Source organism: Myotis myotis, unplaced genomic scaffold (genome assembly GCF_014108235.1).
Source record: "Myotis myotis isolate mMyoMyo1 unplaced genomic scaffold, mMyoMyo1.p scaffold_m19_p_3, whole genome shotgun sequence".
Taxonomy (NCBI): Eukaryota; Metazoa; Chordata; class Mammalia; order Chiroptera; family Vespertilionidae; genus Myotis; species Myotis myotis.
The window spans coordinates 89,084,028-89,110,335 of NW_023416335.1; the positions used below are offsets into that span (position 1 = coordinate 89,084,028).

Below are 26,308 nucleotides of genomic sequence, written 5' to 3' on the forward strand. Positions count from 1 at the left end.
GCTTCCAAAGCTTTCAAGCTGTATATGTCCTTGGAATGAATTTATAAATAAGAATTGAGCCCGGCAGGTGTGACTCAGTGGTTTAGCATCGATCTATGAACCAGGGAGTCACAGTTTGATTCTAGGTCAGGCCACATGCCCAGGTTTTTGCCTGATCCCCAGTACGGGGTGTGTAGGAGGCAGTCGATCAATGATTCTCTCTCATCATTGATGTTTCTATCTCTCTCCCTCTCCCTTCCTCTCTGAATCAGTAAGAATATATTTTAGAGAGAGAGAGAGAGAGAGAGAGAGAGAGAGAGAGAGAGAAGAGTATATATGTTTGTAAATAAGAAAACATGTATTTGATGCTCTTAGAAAGTCTTATTTTCTTTCTTTAAAACTTGTGCAGTATAGGGAACTCCATAGATTCACTTAATTTGAAGAAAGTTAGAGGGAAAGGTACTAATTCAGAGTTCCTTGGGAAAATGTATCACTTATATATTGTTTTATGTTTATTTTTTTTTAAATCAAAAACTGAAATATTTTCTATTCAGAAAATATATTTGGATCTAAATATCTTCTATAATTTTAACCCTAAAATATCAATTTAAATATTTTAAAAATGGTTGGGATGTTTGTTTTTTTAAATAAGCTAGGTTACTGGAGTTGTACATGTTACTGGATTACCTGGGGTAATTTTCTGATTGGAAAATTAAGAATTATAGTCAGAGGGAAGGACATTAGAATTTTAAAAGAACATATTCAATTTACTTTAGAAGCCAAACCTCTCTTATTATGTGACTTTTTTTGTATGTTTGTTAAACTATATTATCACATAAGCATTGCTGCTATTGGGACAAACAGTGACAGTTGATTCAGGTCATTTGATTGTCCACTGTCTGTTTTAATTTGTATGTTCGTTTTGACTCTGTCATATGCTCAATCTTCAGTGGAAGTCATGAGAACCTATTATTTTTGCCTGCTCCCTCCTTTACGTTGGAAATATTCTTTTTTTTTACCCAGAGGGACCTTAACTTTGATGTAAGGGATTGTTTCCGTTGCCAACTTTTTTCCTCCTTGCCAAGTAAGAGAGTTGTGAACTCTTCAGTGATGCCTTCCCCAGGATATTTGCAGATGTGGTTGGGAAAAGTCATTTCATCCCTGACCTTTGCATGTCAGGTGCTGGGGTGCCCGGATGCCGCCTGGCCTGCGGCCGGCTCTCTCTCCCTCCGATCACCATGGGGATCATGGGCCGCAGGCCAGCCAGCAACCCCGGTCCCCAGGGGTCCCGGGTTGCCACCTTGACTGCGCCCCGGCTCTCTCTCCCTCCGATTGCCATGGGGATCACGGGGCCGCAGGCCAGCTGGCAACCCTGGCCCCCGGGGGACTGGGGTTGCCGCCTGGCCTGCGGCCCCAGCTCTCTCTCCCTCCGATCGCCATGGGTATCATGGGGCCGCAGGCCAGCTGGCAACCCTGGCCCCCTGGAGTCCCGGGTTGCCGCCTGGCCTGCGCCCCAGCTCTCTCTCCCTCCCATCGCCATGGCGATCACCGGCTGCAGGCAGCCGGCACCCCTGGTTAGGGGATGTCGCCTGGTCTGCTGCCCGGCTTTCCGATGGCGATCACCGGCTAGGGGGTGGGCAAAGGCGGCCTTTGCCCGCCCCCCAGCTCTTGCCTGTGCCTGGGTTGCCAATCACCGTTCTTCCGTCTTTCCCCTTTCGCCTCCCATCATTGTGCATATGCAAATTAACCGCCATCTTTGTTGGCGGTTAACCGCCATCTTTCTTGACAGTTAATTTGCATATCGCCCTGATTAGCCAATGGGAAGCGTAGCGGAGGTACAGTTAATTACCCTTTTTGTCTTTTATTAGATAGGATAGTATACTAGAGGCCCAGTACACGAAATTCATGCAAGGGGCTTGGCCCTCACAGCCGTGGCGGCTTGCCTTGGTCCTCGCAGTCCCAGCTTTGTCTGGAAGGTCTTCTGGAAGGACATCCGGAAGGTTGTTCGGCTGTCCGGTCTAATTAGCATATTATACTTTTATTATCATAGATATTACTGTGAGTTCACATTGGTTATCCAAAGGAATGAAAACATAAAGAGAATTAAATATTTATTGGCAGCTACTGTGCACCAGGCACTCTGCTTTACATACATCATATCATTCCAGCTTTACAATAATCCTCCCATGGTATTATTACTCACATTTCTCAGATAAGGACACTAAGGCCTAGAGAGTACACATGTCTTTTCTGGCTTACTTAATCAATTAACATCTCTCAGCAGAGCCAGGAGCTTTCTCTCTGTGCCTTGAAGCCTGGGCTTTTTCCTCACCCCAATCTGTTCTTCTGGAGCCATTTCTGCATCTGTAAAGAATTCCTGCTAAAGGCTTTCCATTCCCTGCCTTTTTTATCTGTGGATCTCTTTCACTAGATTGTGAACTGCCTGAAGGCAGAGACTATGTCTGCTTCAGTGTTGTGTCCTAACAGAATCCTGGACCTCTGTAGAAGCTTTGTAAAATGTCTGTTGAATGAAGGAAAGAAGGCATTTCAGTTTAAGTCATCAGGATGTTAAAGCCCAAGTTAGGCACTTAGCTGGCAAGATAAATTGCTCTTAGCAGTTGACACAATATGAGTGAATCCTGTGTTTAAGTGACTGGTTTGGGTGGTTGTTTAAGAATTTTATGCTTAACTCTGCTATCTGAAATTTATAAACACATATATGAAGCAAGCAACTAAGAAACTTAAGTAGAAACATAATGGTCCTAGCCAGTTGGTTCAATGGATAGAGCGTTGGCCTGCAGACTGAAGGGTCCCAGATTTGATTCTGGTCAAGGGCACATGCCTGGGTTGCGGGCTTGATTCCCAGTAGCGGGCATGCAGGAGGCAGCTGGTCATTGATTCTCTTTCATCGTTGATGTTTCTATCTCTTTCTCCCTCTCCCTTCCTCTCTGAAATCAATAAAAACATATATTTTTTTAAAGTGGAAACATAATGGGTCCTTGAGAGTTTGTGGGACCTAAAATATGCTTTAATGAGGCTTTCATTGCCTCTTTTTCAGGCAAGACTAGAAATCTGATGAACTTCTGGGACTATTGAAGGAATATGTCTTTATCATTTATTATTACTTGGTGATTCATATTTTACAATTAGATTAACAACTTTACAATAGAATTACTTTGTGTCATTCTATTTCACTAGTTGTATTTCTTAATTTTCTAAAATTGCTTCACATGATGGAATTCAGAATGTGTATGTCTTGGCAGAATCATAGATGGGGAATTGATGTCAGAGTTTATAGTCATCACTCAGGCAGAAGAATCCTTGTTGTAATAGGGAAGCAGAAATTATCCCCCTTCCTGTAGTTTCAAGGGAAAGGAATGTAGTTTCTGTAAGAGGGGATATTACTTTTCTAAATAAAAGGTAATTACCTCTTTTAAAATGATCTTTAACAAATAACCAGATATAGTTTTCCACCAAAATGGGTTTGTTTGAGAACAACAAAGAATTAAAATGTGGGACATGCATTCAAATGGTGAACCAAGCACAAACAAAGGAGGAAAATACCCTTTTATTGCACTTGGGAGGAGTTGCTTTAAACAGAAAGTCCATTAGAGGAAACTGAAAGTTTGAAGTATAGTGATTTTTCCATTGACTCCATATGCCAGTCTCCCATTGGCTGAGCTATTACTGGACAAGGAGGAATCGTTTCTTCCTTCTGCTGAAGTAGCAGCACTTCCTGTCAGAAATGCAAGGTACATCTCTTCCTGTTGTGGTCAGTAGTGTGCATTGAGTAACATGTGTATGAGAGTTCACTCTCTTTTAACCTCCCAACTCCATTTTTTTGTACAAAAGGAGGCTGCAGAGGGCAGGGGCAGACATGGCAGGATCGCACAGGCCATGTGAAGAACTTTGGGTTTCTCTTTATTAATTTTCAGCATCCATAGAAGGAAATCCAAGAATCATCATATCTGTTATTATCACTTGAAACCAGGACCTTGAACTCTTAAATGTTTTATTATATTCAGGAGTTCCAAAGTATTTTAGTATTTGTAACAGTCATATATAGGGTATCCCCCCAAAATGTATGCACACTTAACAGCTCAATTGATGTTTCTTTTTCAAATTTAATCCATTGGAATTAATTATTATTCAAAGTGTGTATGAATTTTGGGGGGACACCTTGTATATTCCCATGATAGCCAGATGAGTCCTCACCAGTTACAGCATATCAATACCTGCTGTATTACTTTCCTAGGGCCACTGTAACAAAGTACTACCAACTGGTGGCTTTAAAAAGGAATTTGTTCTCTCACAGTTCCTGGGGTTTATACATATGAAATCAAGGTATCAAAAAGGTCAGGCTCCTTCTAGAGGCTCTAGGAGAGAATCCTTTGTCTTTCTGGAGCTGCTGGTGGTTGCTGGAAATTCTTGACATTCCTTGGTTTGTAGATATGTCACTCCAGTCCCTACCTCCATCTTTTCATCTCCCTCTTCTCTGTCTCTGTGTCTTCACAAGATACCAGTCATTGGATTAAGGGCTCATTCTAATCCAGTTGTGATCTCATTTTAACTAATTATGTCTGTGAAGACCTTAGTTCCAAATAAGGTCACATTTGAGATTCCAGGTGAATATAAATTTCAGGAGGACAGGATATAAATTTCAGGAGGACACAATTCAGTTTAGTACAGTTGGTTATATTGTACCTACGGTATTTTCATAATAGTGTTCTGTTTATTAGGAATCAATTTTGTGAGTGTGTAATATGATGCCTTCAGGAAGAGGTACCCAAAGATATTAAAAGAGGATGATTCAAAATCCCCTTGGGGGACATAAAATGTTAGAATTGAAGGGCCTTAATTTTAATCTAATGCCATCCTCCCCTAGATTAAGTGTTCTTTTGGGTAGGTCACATATCAAGACAGTGGTGGCAGCTAGGACTTTCCTGAGCCTTGGATAGATTTTCTTATAATACCAAGTTGATTTCTTCATACAACTAGGACAGCCCAATGGCAAAGAATTGCCTTAGGATGGACAATAATAAATTGGAAGCTGTGTTATTCCATGCATCAAGCCATTGCTAAATGGATTTTTTTTTTAAAGAATTTAATGAGGTGCTTTGGGTGAGTTGTGTATTTTTGTGGGTTATAATGGGCCTACAGGGAGTGAACCCAAATGGTGAGATCACATTCTACAGTGATGAAAAGTATGAACCCTGAGAAAGAAGACACCTACTAGAAAGGGCTCTTGGTGGCTAACTGGACTAAAATTAAAAACAACAAAACAGAGTCTAGCAGCCATTTCTGCACAGGAGCCTCTTACACAAACTGCACTTTAGGGAGAAGACTACACTGAACTGCTGAACTGCCTGTTTTCACTGTGTTCCTGCTCTCTGAGCCAGCCCTTATAAAGGAGTCCTGGAATCTTATTTCAACCAATAGAACTAAGGCTTTTCCCACCCAATCAGAGCTGCACAGCTCCAGCTAACCAGAGTGGCTCTATTCTGACTAATCAGGACAGTGCATTTTGGGCCAATCAAACTGGGAGTTTGGGCAGTCCTTATTTACATGAGGACAGATCAATCAGGGACAAGGAGCAGGGATTTCTGCCCATATAAGCCAGTTCCCCTCTGGCTTAGGGAGCACATTTTCCCTTTCTAGGAAAGACTGAAGGCTGCATTTGCCCTGGCTAGGGCTACAGATAAAACATCAAGAGCAGAACAGAGTGACTCAGGAGCAAGGGGGCAGACCAGAGCAGACCACAGCTGAGCTGCTTAGCTGAAGAAAGTCATGGCCCAGGGCTGCCTCACAATCTAGCTGTTTTCACAGCCATGCGGTACATTGAGCTGTTTGTACTGAATTAAGTTTCCTTCTTCACTGCACCTCATATTGGGGATTGTGTTGGCATTGAATTGGCACCAACGACCATCGGTTGACACAAGTAACATGAATAAGGCACTTCTGTTGTACCCAAATGGAATGTACAGTTGGGCCACTCGTACTGGAGAGAAAATATTTTGAAAACCTTCCCCTGATTAACTCAGAGACAGCAGTGCTAAAGCTGACTTGTCAGTCATGATGCATTCCAAATTTTGTTCTTACAGAAGAATTTATATAGTTTCTGGAATATTCTTGCTTTCCAGGTTTGCTAGTGTGACACCATACATGAATATACTATCCTAATCATGAGGTCAACACAGAGTTGATTTGAAGAAAGTTCCCAGAGGTCCTCTGTTCAGAGAAACATGAACCAAGAATCTCTAGTGCCTCCTTCTTTTAAACTCTTACATAACTTCGCTATTATTTATACTAACTTATGATTCATTATTCCATGGTTTCTACCACAAAAGACAACCATTTCTAAGCCATTTCATCATTTTATGGCACTGGACTTTCTAATGTGAGATCTTTTTATAGACTGCTACATAGTTATTCTCTTCTGAGTTTGTGCTAATTGCAATGAACTTAAATATAAAAATTATATATTTACGTATATATGGCCTTTTCTGCTTAACCTCAAGAGTCCTAGGGTACTTCCTTGGCAGGTTTTCTCAGTGGTTAGAGCGTTGACCCATGGACCAAAGGGTTGTGGGTTGGAATCCTGGTCAAAGGCATGTACCTCAGTTGTAGGTTCAATCTCTGGCCCTGGGGAGTGGGCAGAAGGCAGCCAGTCAATGTGTCTCTCTCACATCAATGTTTCTCTCCTTCCCTCCCTCCCCCTTCCCTTTCACTCTCTAAAAATCAATGGAAAACATTTCCTCGTGTAAGGATTTAAAAAAAAAAAAAAAAAAAGAGTCCTAGTTTGCCAACATGCTTATTGCTTACTATTTATTCGTATACTATAACTAGAGGCCCAGTGCACAACATTCGTGCATGGGGGTGGAGGGGGGAAGAGGCGGGACAGGGGGACCCTCAGCCCAGCCCGAGCCCTCTCACAGTCCAGGAGCCCTCGGGGGATGTCCAACTGCTGTGGAGGCAAGAGAGGCTCCCACCACTGTGGCTGCACTCACTAGATGTGAGCCCGGCTTTTGGCTGGGCGGCGCTCCTCCTGTGGGAGCGCACTGACCACCAGGGGCCAGCCCCTGTGTTGAGCGACTGCCCCCTGGTGGTCAGTGCATGTCATAGCTGCCATTTGGTCGATTTGCGTATTAGCCTTTTGTTATATAGCATTCCTTGAAGATGGTTTTGTCATGGAAACCACTGTTTTTGTGAGAGTTAGCATGCCTTCAATATTTGTGTGGATCATAGAGCTTTTGAAAACCTCTCAAGGACAAACCTATCTCCTCTAGTTATGTCACTGTACATGTAACCCTGATGTCTATTGTTCAGACATATATAACCCTGCATGTTATCTAAAAACTTGGTAAACTAGTAGTGAATGCAGGTGCCAAGAGCATTCCATGTACCAAAACAATTTTGTGGTACCTCCATGCAATTATAAAGTTTTGAAGGTCCTCTTGATCCTACTTTTAAGACAGATTCTGTAGCATGAATACCCATAGGGGCACCAGATTGCCCTGTATTTTAAATTGGGTGTTGAGGAGATCCAGTAGAGTGCACAGTGAACTGAAATTACTTATATACTACCTACAGGAGTTATTTGCCACATTGGATGTCCTTATAGGGACATTGTGTTACTGTTTCAGAAGATGGTCATCTTATTTTGGCCATATTAAGCAGCATATCCATGCCTCAGAAAGGCAGTGGCTAGGAATTGATGAGTGTATTATTTTTCAAGTTACTTTCCCTTAGTGATATACCTTAATAACTCCCCCTCAACACCTTGGATCCTTCACATTGGCTTTTAAACACACTCAAGTTTCTTTTTATTGAAAACAAAGGCTTAAAACGTCACAACTCTTTTTCCTATTCACCCAGTGTTCTGTCTCACTTCTCTTCTTATAATCAAACTTCCCAAAAGAGTTGTCCATAGTCACTTCTTATATTTTCTCATTTCCCTCTCTTAGACTACTGCAGTCTGGCTTCTAGTTTCATTAGTCTGCCCAAGTAGCTCTGGCTGTGGTTACAAAAGACCTCCAGCCCTAGCTGGTTTAGCTCAGTGGATAGAGCGTTGGCCTGCAGACTGAAGGGTCCCGGGTTTGATTCCAGTCAAGGGAACATGTCTGGGTTGTGGGCTCCATCCCCAGAAGAGGGCGTGCAGGAGGCAGCCGATCAGTGATTCTCTCTCATCATTGATGTTTCTCTCTCTCTCTCTGTGATTCTCTCTCATCATTGATGTTTCTCTCTCTCTCTCTCTCTCTCTCTCTCTCTCTCTCTCTCTCTCTCCCTTCCTCTCTGAAATCAATGAAAATATATTTTTTTAAAAAGACCTCCATGTGGATCTATGTACCTGACATTTTTCAGTCCTCATCATGTTTGACCTCCCTGCAGCATTTAGCTCTGCTGTTTCTTTCTGAAATAGTCTCTTTATGTACATCTAACAGCACAATACTCTCCTGGTTTTCCTCCTACTCTCTGGCTGTGTTGTCTCTGCATCATAGAATGTCGTCTAACCAACTTTGATTCGGTGTTGGAGTGTCTCTGCTCCTAGGCCCTCGCTATTTCTCTCAAGACAGTCTCATCCATATCATGGCTTTATATTTGCTACTCAACTTTTCTGATAATAGCTTGACTTTTTTTTTTTTTTTTAATCCTCACCGAGGATATGCTTTTGTTTAGTTGGTTTTAGAGTGAGAAAGGGAGAGGGAGAGAAAGAGAGAGAAACATCGTTCTCTGAAGTTCCAACTTCCTTCTTAATATTTCCTGTTGATTATCTCAAAGGAACCTCAAATTCACCAGGTCCAAAATCAGACTCATTGTTCCTCTCTACACACCTGCTTTTTCTCAGTGTTCCTATTTTAGTGACTGTAACCACTGTTTACCCTCTTGCAAGAACCAGGGATTTTTGTAGTCATCTTCCTTCCTCATTGTTAGACTCTATCCAGTCCATTACTTAATTGATTTTTACCTCCTAAATGCTTTTCAGCTTCCATCCCTCTTCATCATCAACATCATCATCATTATCACCTCCCACCCCCGCAACCAGCACCACCATTGCCCTGTTCCATCGTCTTCTCCTTGGACCCTCGGTTGACCCCCTCACTGGTCATTCCATATCCCTTCTGCCTCCTCCAATTTGTTTTCCATATTGGAGCTAGAAGGGCCTTTTAAAAAACACATTTTACCTTGTTATTTCCCCCGCCAAGCATCTCTAATGTCTTTCCCTTACTCTTAGGGACACAGGCCAAAATTCTTCACGTGGCCTGTGCGATCTTGCCATGTCTGCCCCTGCCCTCTGCAGCCTCCTTTTGTGCAAAGCCCTTCCTCTTGGAGTTTCAGCCTTAGTGGCCAACTTTTAATCCCTTAGACTCACTATGTTCCCTCCTTTCACAGAGCTCTCTGTGAATATGCTTCCTTCCTCCCTTCACTTACTCAAGCTATCGTCATTCAGATAGTTTACTTTTTATTTTCCTAGGGAAGTCTTCCCCAGTCTTCCAACATGTCCCTGGATTATAACTGCTCATAGCATTGAGTGCCCCTCCTCTGTAACAGTTGTCATAGTTGCCATTTTATACTTATATGGGTGATTATTTGATTAGTACATGTATTCAGCATAAGCTCCACAAGACATTGGCTGTTTAGCTTGACTCTTTGTTACATCCTTACATCCTTGACACCCCAGTACAGTGCCTATGAATTGTAACTAAATATTTGTCAAATGAATTAGTGAGTGAGTTAATTAATATAGTCAATCAAGTTGACAATATAGATAGGTTAAGAGCATAGACTCTGGATCAAACTGCCTGAGTCAAATCACAGCTCTCACTCTACAAGTTGTGTCACCCTGGGCAAGTTGCTCTACTCTTAATTTTCTTATCTGTAAAACGAGAATAATATATCCATTTTATAGAGTTGTTGTGAGGATTATCTGACATCATATACATTAAGCTTTTAGAACAGTGCCTTTGTATATCAAGTGCTCCATAAGTGTTAGCTCCTGGCAACATTATTGTCATTAGCAGCAGCATCCTCCGCTGGTGGTAGCCAGAAGCCTTGGTTATAATCTATGTCATGTGGATTTAGTTGGCTGGTTCCAAAGAAGAGGAAGTGGCTTCATGGTGGCATACTCCTTAGGATGACTCAACTTATTTCTAGTCCCATTTTCACTCAGTCTTTGCTGCCTTATCACAGTAATTACCAGTAATTTGCAAAATGTGGGCTGTCAAATACAAGTTTTTTTCTGCAAAGTTTTTTTTATCCAAGTTGTTGCCATTTTAATTTTCATCACCCTCAGGAGAAGGTTAGGCTCAGAGAAGTGTGCAATTGCTAAAGATACTCTGAATGGGTGGCTGGAGAAGATGTAGCAAATTTCTCGTCACAAGAGACAACCTTACTCCAGTGAACTAAGAGTATAGGAGGCAGGAAGGTTACCAGCCATCAAGAGCTATATAACTTACTATTCATTTGGGAGTCTGAATTTTAGGGGCCAGTGTCCAGAGAGCTATCTGTGGTCCTACAATTTTTTTAACACTAGGAATCTGTCACAAATATTTTATTAATTACTAGAGGCCCATTGCACGACATTCATGCACTGGGGAGCGGGGGAAGGGAGGCCCTCAGCCTGGCCTGCACCTTCTTGCAGTCCAGGACCCCTGGGGGATGTCTGCCTACCAGCAGTCAGACATCCCCCGAGGGGTCCTTAGTGCTGCCATAGAGGCAGAAGAGGCTCCCACCACCTCCACTGTGCTCGCCAGCCATGAGCATGGCTCAGGGCTTCTGGCTGAGTGGCACTTCCCCTGTGGGAGCACACTGACCACCAGTGGCAGCTCCTGCGTTGAGCATCTGCCCCCTGGTGATGAGTGCGCAACATAGCGACCAGTAGAACAGCCGTTGAGTCAGTTTGCATATTACCCTTTTATTATATAGGATTTCCATGTAGACATGCGAAAATAATATCTTTATGTGCACAAATATTTTTCTAATTTTTATTTTAAGTTAATCCTTTATACAAACTATATATCGGGTCATGGTTCTCATATCACTGTCCTTTAGATCGCAAGGTTCAGAGCCTAGAAGTACTGATATGGTATTCCATGTCAGTCACCTTTGAAGGCATTCCTCCCAGAGTACCTTGACAACAACAGAGTCATGAAACTAACCCCAAGGAGCCATCTGCCATTTATTCCTTTGATATAAAGATTGAGAACTCAAGCCAAAATGTGTGAAGGACACTGTTACTCTTTTATAGTCCCTTTGTCACTGACTTGCCATCATCTCGTGTTACTACATCTACTCTGATCTGAGAGAGTCTTGAAAGCAGGCTTTTTTCTAGCCTTTCTGCCTAGAAGCTTACGTTAGAGAAGGGAGTGGCATTGGGTCTGCCCTGATCATGGGTGCAGTGCTGGGGTTTGCTGCTGGGCTTGTGTTTTCTTTGTTTTACTGCAGTTGGATGCTATAGTGACTCAGGATGGTGGTAACCCAGAGGAGGTTTTGTTTACAAAGTGGGCTCCCCTCCCTGTTTATTTATGACTCCTGTAGCACTATACCTTGAAGGTAGGTGCCACAAATCACAATTCACTCATCTATTCCCACAGATGAGGGATAACTCTACTCATAGTTACCAGTGAATATGACATTTTCGTAAATACTCTTAGTATAGGAAGAAAACGATCAGTATTACACATTAATCTCATTGAGGCAGATTACACATTGCCAAAAGACTGCTAATTGTACTGCCATGTAGAGCAGCACACCTTTTCCATCAGCAGCAATCACTCAGGTCCAACTGGTCACTTGGGTTGGAAAGATAGGGCAGGTTCTTTTGCCGAGAGCTTATCTGTCATGGCTAGAAGAGAAAAGAGCTGAAAAGGTGCCTTCCAGTGGGTTGGGTTAAGTAGTGTGCTATTTTCTTTTTTTTTTTCCTGTTTTTCTCAGCGTCTTTTTATTATATTGTTATCTACTGTCATAGCCTCTATTCTTATGCTTTTATCAGTTCTCCTATTGGTTTGAATTATGGAGTCTTTTACCATACTGTCAAGCTCAGTCCCTAGTAAATCTTCATTTCTTCTCTTTTTTTCTTTATTGATTAAGGTATAACATATGTGTCCTTATCTCCCCATTGCCCACCCCCCCCACCTACCCCTCCCTACTCATGCCCTTACCCCCCTGGTGTCTGTGTCCATTGGTTAGACTTATATGCATGCATGACCTATTTCCAATTTAGTAAACCCCAAGTCCTCTCCAGATGTTTGGTTTTTCTTGAGATTTATTTTACTATCATTTCTTAATCCTCACTTGAGGATATTCTTTCATTGATTTTTAGAGAGAGTGGAAGAGAGAGGGAAAGACAGAGAGAAATATCTATGGAGAGAAACACATTGATTGGTTGCCTCCTGCATGAGCTTGGACCAGGCCCAGATGGGGAGGAGCCTGCAGCTGAGATATGTGCCCTTGACCAGAATCGAACCAGGGACCCTTTGGTCCTCAGGCAGATGCTCTATCCACTGAGACAAACGGGCTAGGGCTCTCCAGATGTTTTTACTGGCTCTTCCTTCTCTGGCAAAGCCTTAGATGTCAGTGCTCTCCAAGGTTCTGCCTGTGCTGCAAACTTTCTTGGTGATCTGCGCCTGCAGCCTAATTATCCTACATATACAGTTCTCAAGATGGCCCATTCTGTCCTCCAGAGCCTGAACTATGACTCCTAGCTGCTTACATGGCATTCCTACCTCGAGTCTCTAAGACTTGTGATTTAGCATATTCTAAATAGAAATAATTCTCTTTCCCCAACATATGCTCTTTCTCCTTCCTTCAGTAAATGACATCACCAAGGAGCCACAACTAGAAGTAGGAGTTATAGTAGATCTACATTTCCCCCTCAAATCTTACAGCAATCAATGCCCTGGCCTACTGACTTACCTCAGAGCTTTCCCCAGACTCTCCTTTTTTGCTTATTTCCACCAATACTTTAAATCTTTCTGTCCCTCACAGCATTTGCTTGGACTGTTGCAGTAAGCCCCTGACTGTTCCTACTGTCTCTTATCTAGTTTCCTATAGCTACTCTGCCATCACATATCTAAAATTCTAGTGTAATCATGCCACTCCTCTGTGTATAGACTCTCAACAACTTCTAGAAGAATATAATTCACATTTCTTAATTCCTGCCTACTTTGTCAGCTTCATTTATTACAAACTCTCTTACCCAAATATCATACTTGTATGGTTCACAAATCCATGCCCATATACATGGAGTCCCCTTGCTAAAAGAGGCTGTTACCGTTACTGACCTCCTGCTTCCTTCCCCCTGAGGAACTCCTCTCATATCTTTAACAATTAGCTTAAAGCCCCAAACCCATTCTTATGAGTTTGGGGCCCTTCTTAAGGCCTCTCATAGCATTTAGTTGAAATTTCTGCTATAGTATTTATGTGTAATTAATTATTAGTTTATATGTATGTTACATACATATTAGTTTATATGATTGTATATTAAGTAAGATAACACATAGGGTTCCTCAAAATAGTAAATAGGAGAAATTTAGTAAATTCTAATTTCCTTGTTTTTCATATTTTCCCCTATTCCTCCCCCACCCCCTCACAAATAGGATTTTTATTTGTTGCCATTAAATGTCTGAATTTTAAACATATTCTTGGACTTGGGGCTCATTCAACTTTAGCACCTGTCTCATTCCCAGTAGGTTTTCTAGAATTGCTACCTTCACCAGGAAGCTCCTTGAGTTTTCTCAGTTCAAACTTGGGCTTCTTCAGCACTTTACTTTTCTAAGAAAGATATCATGGAGTGGTTAAATAGTTTGGCACTGCTATCTGGAATCATTTTATTGACCACTTCTTTTTTTTTTTTTTATTTCTTAAAGTATTACAAAGAGTATTACATATGTCTCCTTTGTTTCCCCCCGCCCTTGACAATCCCCTGGCCTCCCCTACCCCCCAGTGTCTTATGTCCATTGGTTATGCTTATATGCATGCATACAAGTCCTTTGGTTGATCTCTTACCCGCCCCCCTCCTGCCCTCCCACCCTCCCCGGCCTTCCTGCTGTATATTGACCACTTCTTTCAAGTCATTTGTCATCATCTTCTTTCAGATATGGTGGACCTGTTGATGCTGAACATATGAGGTCTTCTGAATCTGAATATTGCATTTTTTTTTTTTTTTTAGTAAAACCAACACAGAATAGATGAAGCAAATAACCATCAGTAGTCTTGACATCAACATGAGCTTCAGTCATGGTCTGCCATTTTTTTTTACCATGGAGCTTATTTTTCATGGGGAAGAGTCATGCCATGGAAATTAGTCCGGCAGTTTTTGTCCTGAACATCCTCAGTAATTAGCTTGAATTTTCTAAATGCAACTTCATCATTCTGCAGATCAGTTAGGTTCACTTCTAAAACATGACCCTTGAGACCATCAGATGCGATTTGGGTTACTTGAGTTCTCGTGACTAGTGTTTTTCTATATTTCGTATATTGAACATACCTGGTGCTTTCACATCACACCAGTCTTCCTTAGAAAATGGATCAACTGCTTCCTTTTTAGCTCCTCTTTTGCTGCCTTTTATAAGGTGCTTGTTCTTGCTGATCACCTATTTCCTTGTTTTTTGTGTTTGTTTGTTTGTTTCTAACCTCCATTAGCCTGAGCAACTTGAAGGCAGGAAACATTACATGCGTTGGTATTTCCAATACCCAGTAGAGAGCCTTGCACAAATTGAAACCTCAGTAATAGTTTTCAAGTGAATGAAAACCAAGCTAGTTGCACCGTGTTTCCCTCCAGAGTTTCTTTATTCTTTTACTTTCATTCTTACATTCTAATCATTCTTATAGAAGCCCTTGTTTCCCACCAGCTCTGATATGGAATAAGTGATTGTTTTATTCCTCTCTTCTATCCCTTTATCAGGTAGAGTTTACTCAGAATTCATGGGAAAAATCATTGTTAACACACTTTGCCTTCAGATATCAGGGGCAGATATCCTGGTTGTTGAGGTATGAACTGCTCCCAGAGAATTCTGCATCTGAATTTTAGCTCTGTCATCTTTTAGCTGGATAATGACATACAAGTTGGTTAACTTCACATAAGGCTCAATTTACTCACTGTAGATTAGGAAGAATATGTGCCTCATCGTTGTTAAGAGGATCACATGAGGTAATTTATATAAAGGTCTCAATAAATATTAATTATTATTTTTATAGCAGAAATTCTGTTCATTTCAAGAAAAGATGAACTTTAATTTACTTTTTGATAAAGTTAATAATTTTATCTGAAATTAGAGTTTTTTACATAATTATTTGTCATCTCAAGTTTAAAGAAATTTTTAAAAACTCTGAAGTTTTAAGCCAGTTTCTTTTTTGTGAGCACCATTTTTGGCTAGTAAAACTGGGTTGAATAGGTAATGTTTGCTCATTACTTGCTCTCTGCACACTTATTGGTTTAAATAATGTTCAGGCTGAAAATCTGTCAGTTTAAATACAGAAAAATGTAACAACATTTTAGCGCAGAGACCATGGTTAGAACCAGTTAACTTTATAAAACAACTCATCACAGTGAATACAAATATCAAGCCATTATTTTGTATACCTAAAACTAATAAAATGTTATATGTTAATTGTAAAAAAAAAAAAAACACATATTATGGTGTTTTGCTATTGAACTAGGAAGTAAAACATTGATTAGTCCTGAGATTTGAGTCAAAACCAAGTGCTCTTTTATTTTTTGGCATTGATTACAAAAAGTAATAGCTTTAGTAATTAGGTTCCCTTCCTTTTTTCTTTTATTATTTGAATGTCTGGTGATTGTACATATTTTTATTCAAACCTATTGTGGTTAGCATTGACCCCCAAATTGAGAAATCTAGTTCTTACTTCCAAGCCTACTATTTTTTTTTTCTGATTTAGGCTTGTTTTATTTTATTACTAGAGGCCCAGTGCACAAAATTCCTGCACTCGGGCAGGGGAAGGGGTCCCTCAGCCCGGCCTGAGCCCTCTCACAGTCTGGGAGCCCTCAGACCTAAACCATTAGTCAGACATCCTTAGTGCTGCCGCAGTGGTGGGAGAGGCTCCCACCACTGCTGCTGCGCTTTCCAGCTGTGAGCCCAGCTTCTGGCTGAGCAGCACTGCTCCTGTGGGAATGCACTGACCACCAGGGGACAGCTCCTGCATTGAGCAGGATTGGGCTGAAACCGGCTATCTGACATCTCCCGAGAGGTCCTGGATTGTGAGAAGGCACAGGCCAGGCCGAGGGACCCCACCGGTGCATGATCGGGCCAGGGAGGGACGTGGGAGGTTGGCCAGCTGGGGAGGGACTGTGGAAGGGCTCCAGGGCGTGTCCAGCCCATCTCACTCAGTCCTGATAGGCCGGACCCCAGCAGCAAGCTAACCTACCGATCGGAACATCTGTCCCCTGGTGGTCAGTGCATGTCATAGGGAGTGGTTGAGCAGCCTTAGCATATGATTAGCATATTACTCTTTGATTGGTTGATCGGCCGACCGTTCGACCGGACACTTAGCATATTATGCTTTTATTATATAGGATTTTTTAAAAATTTCTCTTTATTGTTAAAACTAGTTCAGGTGTCCCCCTTTTTCACCATTCCTAGCCTACTGTTGATGAGGAAATCACTTAATCCTTTTTTGATGTCTTCTCTATATAAAAGCATAAACCTAATGTCATACTTGTTTGCTGCACCTGCCGGGGCTCTTGTCCCAGCATCAAGAAGGGTTCAGGAATCTGGAGAAGGCTGTGTGTAGATATCAAATAAGAGTCCAGAGACTAATAAAGAGTCTGGAGACGAAATATAATTTTGAAAGGCATTTTGGGGGACAGAGGAGCTTAGCTAAAGGAGCTAAGATCTAAGGTCTTAAGTCTAAGGCCTTAGGTTCTCCTCATCCCCAGGACCCCATGCTTTTTATTAACACAACTTGTCCTGAGGCGAGGCAGAGATATACACTTCAAAGGGTACACAGAAACATTGTCAGAATGGGGAAATTAGCCTACGGCTGTTCAGGTGTTTGGCCAGTAGGAGGCAATAACATGTAGATTAAGATGCCTTTTAGCTGTCTGGCAGCCAAGAAATCAATTTAATGTATCCTATTCAGGTTTGGGGAAATGCCTTCAGCCATTCCCAGATGCAGCCCTGCTGTCATGCTGGAATTGGTCTCCGGCATGCACCCATACTAAAATGTTGAAACAGTTACTATGTGCCAGTCAGTGCTCTAATTGCTTGAGATACATCAATGAACTCTCTCCTTCCCCATTCCTCTTCTTTTGTATGTTTCATTTAATAAACAAGAAATATGCCCTAACCGTTTTTGGCTCAGTGGATAGAGCGTCGGCCTGCGGACTGAAGGATCCCAGGTTCGATTCCGGTCAAGGGCATGTACCTTGGTCACGGGCACATCCCCAGTAGGGGGTGTGCAGGAGGCAGCTGATCAATGTTTCTCTCTCATCGATGTTTCTGACTCTCTATCCCTCTCCCTTCCTCTCTGTAAAAAAATCAATACAATATATTTTTTTAAAAAGAAAAATATAAAAACTTAAATATGTTAGAAGGTAATAGGTGCTACGGGAAAAAATGAAGCAAAGTAAGGGGGACAGGGAATGTGAGGGTGGGGTAGAGGAGACCGATTGCAAATTTTAAAAGGATAGACATATATGTTAGGCCTCATTGAGGAGGTCTCATTTGAGCAGAGAAATTGAAGGTTGAGGTAGTGAGTCATGCTGATATCTGGGGAAAGAGTGTTCACGGTAGAAGAACAAACATTGCAAAGACCTTGAGGTAGAGTGTTTATAATATTAGTACAATTAAAATTTTGACATAAAAAAACAAAAGGAATGCTTATTACTTTATAAATATTTATTGATTACCTCTCCTTCATGGCATATTGGGGGAAATGCTGGACATATAGGAGACACATGTATTAAGAAAGAAAACAAAAACTCCATTTTTTTCTATTTAAAAATATATGAGGAAAGATAAAATAATCTGATCATAGATAGCTCTAATTAATGTAGATTGTGATCAAGACCATAAAAGATGAGCCTGTTGAATTTCAGCAAAGGTCAGATTCATTCTGTCTGGGGTGATCATATGAGCAGACCATTCAACCTTGCCTAGAAGGGTTAATATGAAAAGTGATGGAGATTGGGGAAAGGGAACAGTTTCCTGCAAAGGAGAGACTAGTGCAAAGGCTAGGTAGTGGGGGTGTGCAGGCCACTGTCAAGCACAAATGTACTTTAGTTGAAAGTGCATTGGAAGGGATGTGGGTTTAAGAAGGATGGTAAAGATCTGATTACTAAATGTGTAAAATAAATTGACTGGAGAGAAAGGGTAGTTGGCAAAGATACCTCCCAGGCCAAGCTCATTTTTAGTCAGTACACTACCATATAGTATACTGACTGTCAATGTCCATGGCATACCAGTTAGTAGTGTTTCTAGGCAATAGACTTAGGTAACAGAAAATGAGGGAGGCATGAGTTGTACTTGTACTTATCTATCTTTTGTGTTTGTTATATGTATTGTCATCTGGATTTTCTGAAGTGTGCAGTGATTTCAGAATTTGCACTGAAATATTTTCCTTTGCTCATAGAAATTCAATGAGACATTCACCCAGGTTTCAGTATCCTTTTGAAGAGGCTTTTTGAGGTTTGTGTGAATCAAAAGATCAGTAGATAAAAAAGAATGAGTCATTGTACTACTATGCAATCTCTAAGACCCTTTACAAACTCTAAAATTCCAAGAATCTAAAACTTAACAACCAAAGGTCCAAATTTCTTTCACCAGTTGCTTTCATAAGTTTGAACAGTAGTTGCCAGCCTTGACTATCAGGCTAAATTTCATGACATCAGCTAAAAGTAATTTTCAATTTTAGCAGGCAACTTTTTGTTCAGAATAATTTTGTCAAAAGGTTTGAGCCATTTTTTGTTTAAAAAACAAATATTACCAATTAGAGTTTATGTAAACTGATCTGTCATGTAATCTGCTGTTTAATATAATAGCAGAACTTTTATTGTGTTTAGAAGTTATTTAAAATATGCAGTCTCTTTCCTATCTGAAGGGCAATGAAGGCATAGTACTTCAGTGGCTTTCTTGTGTAATACATCATTGTTCTGGCTTCAGATTGTGGCCTTGAGCAGGGTAAATTCCTCATCTGTTGAATAATTTCCAAGAGCATTTGTCCTTAAGATTCTGAAATTTGCCAGACGCAGTCTTGGAAGTAGTTGATTTCCAACCTGTGTGTCATTTTTTTCTTTTACCCTCTCCCTTCCGTCCTTTTGGGAGAGGTATTGTAAAACCAACTGCGTCTGGTTACTTGCATTCAGTGCTGGGGGGTTTGGGGGTGGAAAAGTGTAAAACCATGTTACCATTAAAGCAGTGGTTCCATAGGAACCACTTATAAAATCCTATATAACCACTATAAGACTTTTTTTCTTTTGGCCATGCCCCACTTAAGCATCTCTAAAATCCTGATTCCCCCTCCCCCACCCACGTCATATAATTCTTATTATTCAAAAAGTGAACTTTTATTCACGTGTAAGAAGCCTAAAAGGTCATGAACTTGGTCTAAACAAGCTTCCAAAGAACATGGCATCTATGAAAGAGAAAAATAAAAGAACAAAAGGACAATTGAAGTACTGGGGAAGAAATCACGAAGAAATTGTTAAAAAAAATAATAATATCAGGAGAAAAACCAAGATGGCGGCATAGGTAAACACCGGAAAGTGCTGCCTTGCATAACCACTTCAAAAATACAACTAAAAGACAAAACGGACATCATCCAGAACCACAGGAAGGCTGGCTGAGTGGAAATTCTACAACTAGAAGGAAAGAGAAAAGCACACTGAGACTCAGAGGAGGTGCAGAAGTAAAGTGCAGAGATATGGAGGCGCACGTGGAGAGGGCTGGCAACTGAGGACACGGTTGTCGTTTTCAATCGGGAGGGAGTCTCAAGCTCCCAACTGCTCTGAACTCCAGTTCCCAGCGAGTCTCTGAGGACCCAGACTCATACGGGGAGAAACTGGACTGTCTGGCATCAGTCGGAACTCAAGGGCGGCTTTCTCTCAGAGGTGCTTGCAGCGATCACTGGGACAATGAGACTTGGGGCCTCTTATGGTAGGACTGAGGATCAGCCATAGCTGTCTGCTCCGCCCTGTTGATTCCCTGAGACCTCGCCCCACCCAAGCTGTGTGCAGAGGCTTTTGCATATGAAAGGCCTGGTTCTTTGCAATCTGAAAATTTCCTAACAAACTGCAGCTGGGTCAGAGAGACCTAGAACTTTCAAAAGAAGGCCCAAGGCCCCACAGCAGCTTGCATTGCTTCACAGCTGGGCCTCATCTGGGCACCTCCAAATCCCAAATAAAGAAGAGGAATCTGCTGATCACTCAGTAGCTCCTGCTGGGTAGCCTCAGGCAGAGGCTAAATTAGCACCTCCTTAGAGATCCAAGAGCCAGTTTACCCAGTGGTCAGAGTGGGACCATCCAGATTACAACTCCTCAGATCCATAAGGGACACACTCAGGGGGCAGACTCAGTGAGCATCAAAGCCCCACTGAAGCAAGTCTTGCCCCAGAAGGGTGTCTCCAGCTCAGAAGTTCTCCCATTGTAGACACAGCTGATTCTCACAGCCAGTTGGCCTGGAGGTCAATTCCTCCCAGTGATACCTACAACAATCAAGGCTTAACTACAACAAGACTGTGCACAAAGCCCACAAGGGGGTGCACCAAGAGTGTCCACCTCAGGTAATTGGGGAGGCTGAGCCACTGGGCCCTATAGGACACCTAGCACAGAAAGCCACTCTATCAACACAGGAAAGCATAAAAAATGTGGAGACACAGAAACAGGTCACAAATGACAGAAATGGAGGAAAGCAAACTACTAGATATAGAGTTCAAAACCACACATAAGGTTTTTCAAGAATTTTCTAGAAACCACTGATAAATTTAGTAAGACCCTCAAGAAATCTAGTGAGACCCTCGAGGATATGAAAAAGGACCAACTAGAAATTAAGCATACACTGACTGAAATAAAGAATATTATACAGAGTTCCAATAGCAGACTAGAGGATCGCAAGAATCAAGTCAAAGATTTGAAATACGAAGAAGCAAAAAACACCCAACCGGAAAAACAAAAAGAAAAAAGAATCTAAAAATATCGAGATAGTGTAAGGAGCCTCTGGGACAACTTCAAATGTCCCAACATCTGAATTATGGGGGTGCCAGAAGAAGAGAGAGAGCGCAAGATATTGAAAACCTATTTGAAGAAATAATGACAGAAAACTTCCCCTACCTGGTGAAAGAAATAGACTTACAGGTCCAGGAAGTGCAGAGAACCCCAAACAAAAGGAATCCAAAGAGGACCACACCAAGATACATCATAATTAAAATGCCAAGAGCAAAAGACAAAGAGAGAATCTTAAAAGCAGCAAGAGAAAAAACGTCAGTTACCTACAAGGGAATACCCATACGACTGTCAGCTGATTTCTCAACAGAAACTTTGCAGGCCAGAAGGGAGTGGCAAGAAATATTCAAAGTGATAAATAGCAAGAACCTACAACCAAGATTACTTTACCCAGCAAAGCTATCATTCAGAATTGAAGGTCAGATAAAGAGCTTCACAGATAAGAAAAAGCTAAAGGAGTTCATCACCACCAAACCAGTATTATATGAAATGCTGAAAGGTATCCTTTAACACATTGCGTACCACATAGAAATCTCTAAGACATACGACAGGGACCGCACATTTTTGGGCAAACTGCACGTTATTTAAATCATCATAATGCACTTTAGGTGTTGTTTTTCAATAATTATAACATTTTTATTTACAAAAACAATTAAACAATTAAAGTTCCTAGTACTTTTTTATGTATGTTACTGCGCAAAACATTTTCCTCTATAAAGAGGGACCAAACAAAATTTACATAAGTATCTAGGTTCGCTCCTTTTTCCATGGGCGTGAAAAACGAGAACACTCGTGAGCGGTCCTTAACAGATGGCGCGCGAAACACGAGAAAACTCCTGAGCGGTACGAAATGTGTTAAGAAGATGAAGAAGAAGAAAAAGGTAAAGATACAAATTATGAACAACAAATACACATCTATCAACAAGTGAATCTAAAAATCAAATGAATAAAAAAATCTGATGAACAGAATAAACTGGTGATTATAATAAAATCAGGGGCATAGAAAGGGAGTGGACTGATTATTCTCAGGCGGGAAAGGGGTGTGAGGGGTGCGGGAAGAGACTGGACAAAAATCGTACACCTATGGATGAGGACAGTGGGGGGTGGGGTAAGGGCAGAGGGTGGAGTGGAAACTGGGTGGAGGGGAGCTATGTGGGGGAAAAAAGGAACAACTGTAATAATCTGAACAATAAAGATTTAATTTTTAAAAAATAATAAAATGAAAGATTGAAGAGAAAAAAAAGACATTTTTTTAAATCCATGAACTGAAGCCTAAAAATAGTAATAATAATATCAACTGATATGAAAAAATGGCAAATAAAGTTTTAAAACATAATAGAGAACTGAAATGCATAAATATGTCACAATATACATTTATATACTGTATATTTGGCCCCTAGAACCATAAGAAATGCAGAAAATTCACTGTTAATAATTCATTCTCAAATTACTCCCCTTAAATGTCAAATTGCCCCTTGTGGTGCATGTGCCTCACTTTGGGAACCACTTCATTAAAGAAAAATGATGTCAGTTAAACTTTAAGTTAAGCATCCAGGCAAACCTAGAGAGAGAACAGATTATGTGCTGCAAGACCTTGAAGTTGCATTTGTGTGTTTTGTTTATAAATCTGAGTTTGAATGAGAATTTATCAAAAGAATTTGTAAACCTGAATTTGTTTTTTTGTACACAGTGTTTTGAATCTAGAGAGGCTAACAGCTGTTCTTGTTACACAAGCCTCAGTTATCACTTCTCTTGCTTCATATTCTTCCATGTATTGTGACACATCAGTCTTCTTAGAAATTGACTAGCGGTTTCTTACAAAGTTCAGAGCTGAGGCTGGGGATTTGCAACTAAAGCATTCCTTCCTCCCATTTCTTAAAATACTGAGGTCAGAAAAGATCAGGGTCCCGCCCAGCCAGTGTGGCTCAGTGGTTGAGCATCCACCTGTGATCCAGGAGGTCACGGTTTGATCCCCGGTCAGGGCACATACATGCTCAGGTTGCAGGCTCAATCCCTGGTGTGGGTGTGCAGGAGGCAACCGATCAATGATTCTCTCATCATTGAAGTTTCTGTCTCTCTCTCCCTCTCCCTTCCTCTCTGAAATCAATAAAAATATTTTAAAAAGTCCTAGCTAGTTTGGCTCAGTAGATAGAGCGTCAGCATGCAGACTAAACAGTCCCAGGTTTGATTCCGGTCAAGGGCACATGCCCGGGTTGCATGCTCGATTCCCAGTAGGGGATGTGCAGGAGGCAGCTGATCAATGATTCTCTCATCATTGATGTTTCTATCTCTCTCCCTCTCTGAACTCAATAAATATATAGTAAAGAAAAGAAAAAATTAGGGTCCTTAGGCATTGACAGGCACTTAACCCACTTAGTTCCTGGGTGGAGAGAATGTTCCATTGTTTGGTAGCCATTGAAGCCTCTTTTCATAATTTATAAACAAACAAGAATAATTCTCTGAAGTCTGCAGGCAGATTAACAGAATCTGAAATAATGATTAGTCAAAACCAAAAGTCAGATCAGAGAGAACCAAGATGGTGGCATACGTAAACACCTGTACTTGCCGCCCGCCTCCCACAACCACATCAAAATTACAACTAAAATACAGAACAGCCATCATCCATTACTGCTGGAAAGCTGCTGAATAGAAGTCCTACAACTAGAGAAGTAAAAAAGAAAGCACACTGAGACTGGTAGGAGGTGTGGAGGCATGGAACAGGCTGTTTTTTTAATCAGGAGGGAGATTGTCTCTGTGGAGGCCACCCAGAGGAGCAAGGGGTCCCAGCCCCACACAAGACCCCCAGCCCAGGGTTCCAGAGCTGGGAAAAAAAGTCCCCATAACTATGGGCTTTAAAAACCAGTGCGGATTGGAGCTCAGTGACACACAGGCTGCAAAACTGAATTTACAAGGTCTTGCTTCCTCTGAGCTCCAGCACCAGAGCAAGGCTCTGGTGGACACATTTGTCTGGCATGGGGGCAGGAAAGCCATCTGAGAAGTGGCTTTCTCTCAGATGGAGGTGCTCACAGGCATCATTGCTCCTATGCTGGGACCTCCCAGTTACAGGGCTGACTGGCAGCCACTTCTATTTGATCCACCCTGGTGATTCCCTAAGACCCCACCTCATCCAGTTTACAACCCCATGCAAGCTGCCTGCAGTGGCTTTTGCATATGAATGGCCTGTCCTTGAAAATCTCAAATAAGCTGCAGCTGGATCAAGGGACCACAAACCTATCAATAAAAGACCTAACATCTGGCACCAGCACCAGCCTGCCTTGCTTCATAGCAAGGCCTCATCTGGGAACTTCCAAACCAATACAAAGAGGCAGAATCTGCAGATCTCTCTGTAGCTCCTGCTGAGTGGCCCCAGGAAGTTGGCTGACTTTGCACCTGCCTAGAGACCTAAGAGCCAGTGTACCCAGTAGTCAGTGTCAGACCATACCAGATTACAACTCTACATATCCATAAACAACAGACTCAAGGGGAAGACTCAATGAGCACCAAAGCACCACTGAAGCAAGTCCTGCTCCATAGGGGTGTCTCTTGCACAGCAGCTCTCCCACTGTAGTCCCAGCTGATCCTTACCGCCAATTGGCCTGGAGGTCAATTCCTCCCAGTGACACCAACAGCAATCAAGTCTCAACTACAACAAGACTGTGCACACAGCCCACAAAAGGGTGCACCAAGTGTGTCCACTTCAGGTGACTGAGGAGGCTGAGCCACTGGGCCCTATAGAACACATACTACACAAGGCCACTCTACCAACTCAAGGAGACATAGCAACTCTCTCCAATACATAGAAATAAACACAGGGAAGCAGCCAAAATGCAGAGACAAAGAAAAATGTCACAAATGAAAGAAATGGAAGAAAGCAAACTACTGGATATAGAGTCCAAAACCACAGTTACTAGTATAAGGTTACTCAAGAATCTTCTAGAAACCTCAAGGGACTTAGTATCACTTTCAAGGATCTTAGTGATAATGCCAAACACATGGAAAAAGACCAGTCAGAAACTAAGCATACACTGACTGAAATAAAGAATAATATACAGGGTTTCAACAGTAAAGTAGAAAATTCTGAGAAATCAATGATTTGAAATATGAGGAAGCAAAAAACACCCAACCAGAAGAGCAAAAAGAAATAAGAATCCAAAAATATGAGGATAATATGTAGGGAGCTTCTGGGACAACTTCAAGTGTACCAATATTTGCATTATGAGGGTGCCAGAAGAAGAGAGAGGGCAAGATATTGAAAACCTATTTGAAGAAATAGTAATGGAAAACTTCCCCTACCTGGTGAAAGAAATAGACTTATAAGTCCAGGAAGTACAGAGAGTCCTAAACAAGAGGAAACCAAAGAGGACCAGACCAAGACACATCATAATTAAAATTCTAAGTGTTAAAGAAAAAGAGAATCTTTAAAGCAGCAAGAGAAAAGCAATTAGTTATCTACAAGGGAATGCACATATGACTCTCAGCTGATTTCTCAACAGAAATTATGCAGGCCAGAAGGGAGTGGCAAGAAATATTCAAAGTGATGAATAGCAAGGATCTACAACCAAGATTACTCTACCCAGCAAAGCTATCATTTAGAATTGAAGGTCAGATAAAGAGCTTAACAGACACACCCAAAAAAAGCTAAAGGAGTTAGTTCATCACCACCAAACCAGTATTATATGAAATGTTGAAGGATATTCTTTAAGAAGAGGAAGAAGAAAAAGATAAAAAATATGAACCAAAAAAATGGCAACAAATACCTATCAACAATTGAATCTAAAAATCGAAATAAACGAGTAAGAAATATAATGAAAACAATAAACTGGTGAATAAAATAGAATCAGTAGCATGGAAATGGAACAGACTGACGATCTCAGAGAGAAGGAGGGTGGGGAGCCGGGAAGAGATTAAACAAAGATTTTATATCCATATATGCATTACCTATGGACACAGACAATAGGATGGTGAAGGCCTGGGGCGGGGAGGGAGCCAGGTGGAATCGGGGAATGGGGAGGAAAAAGAGGGACATCTGTAATCTCAGCAATAAAGATTAAAAAAAAAAAGTCAGGTCAGTCACTGAACCAGTATTCTCAAAGTATTGTCTGTGAGGTCAAAGCTATTTTCATAATATTAAGATATTATTTGCCCTTTGTACTC

The 26,308-nt window shown here is 41.4% G+C and overlaps 1 protein-coding gene and 1 pseudogene across 7 annotated transcripts in view; one reads left to right on the forward strand and one right to left on the reverse strand.

Annotated features, from left to right (window-relative positions):
• Window positions 1-26,308, forward strand: part of WDFY2 (WD repeat and FYVE domain containing 2) — a 225,843-nt gene that overhangs the window by 116,475 nt on the left and 83,060 nt on the right. The window lies entirely within an intron of this gene.
• Window positions 13,633-15,016, reverse strand: LOC118649657 (annotated as a pseudogene).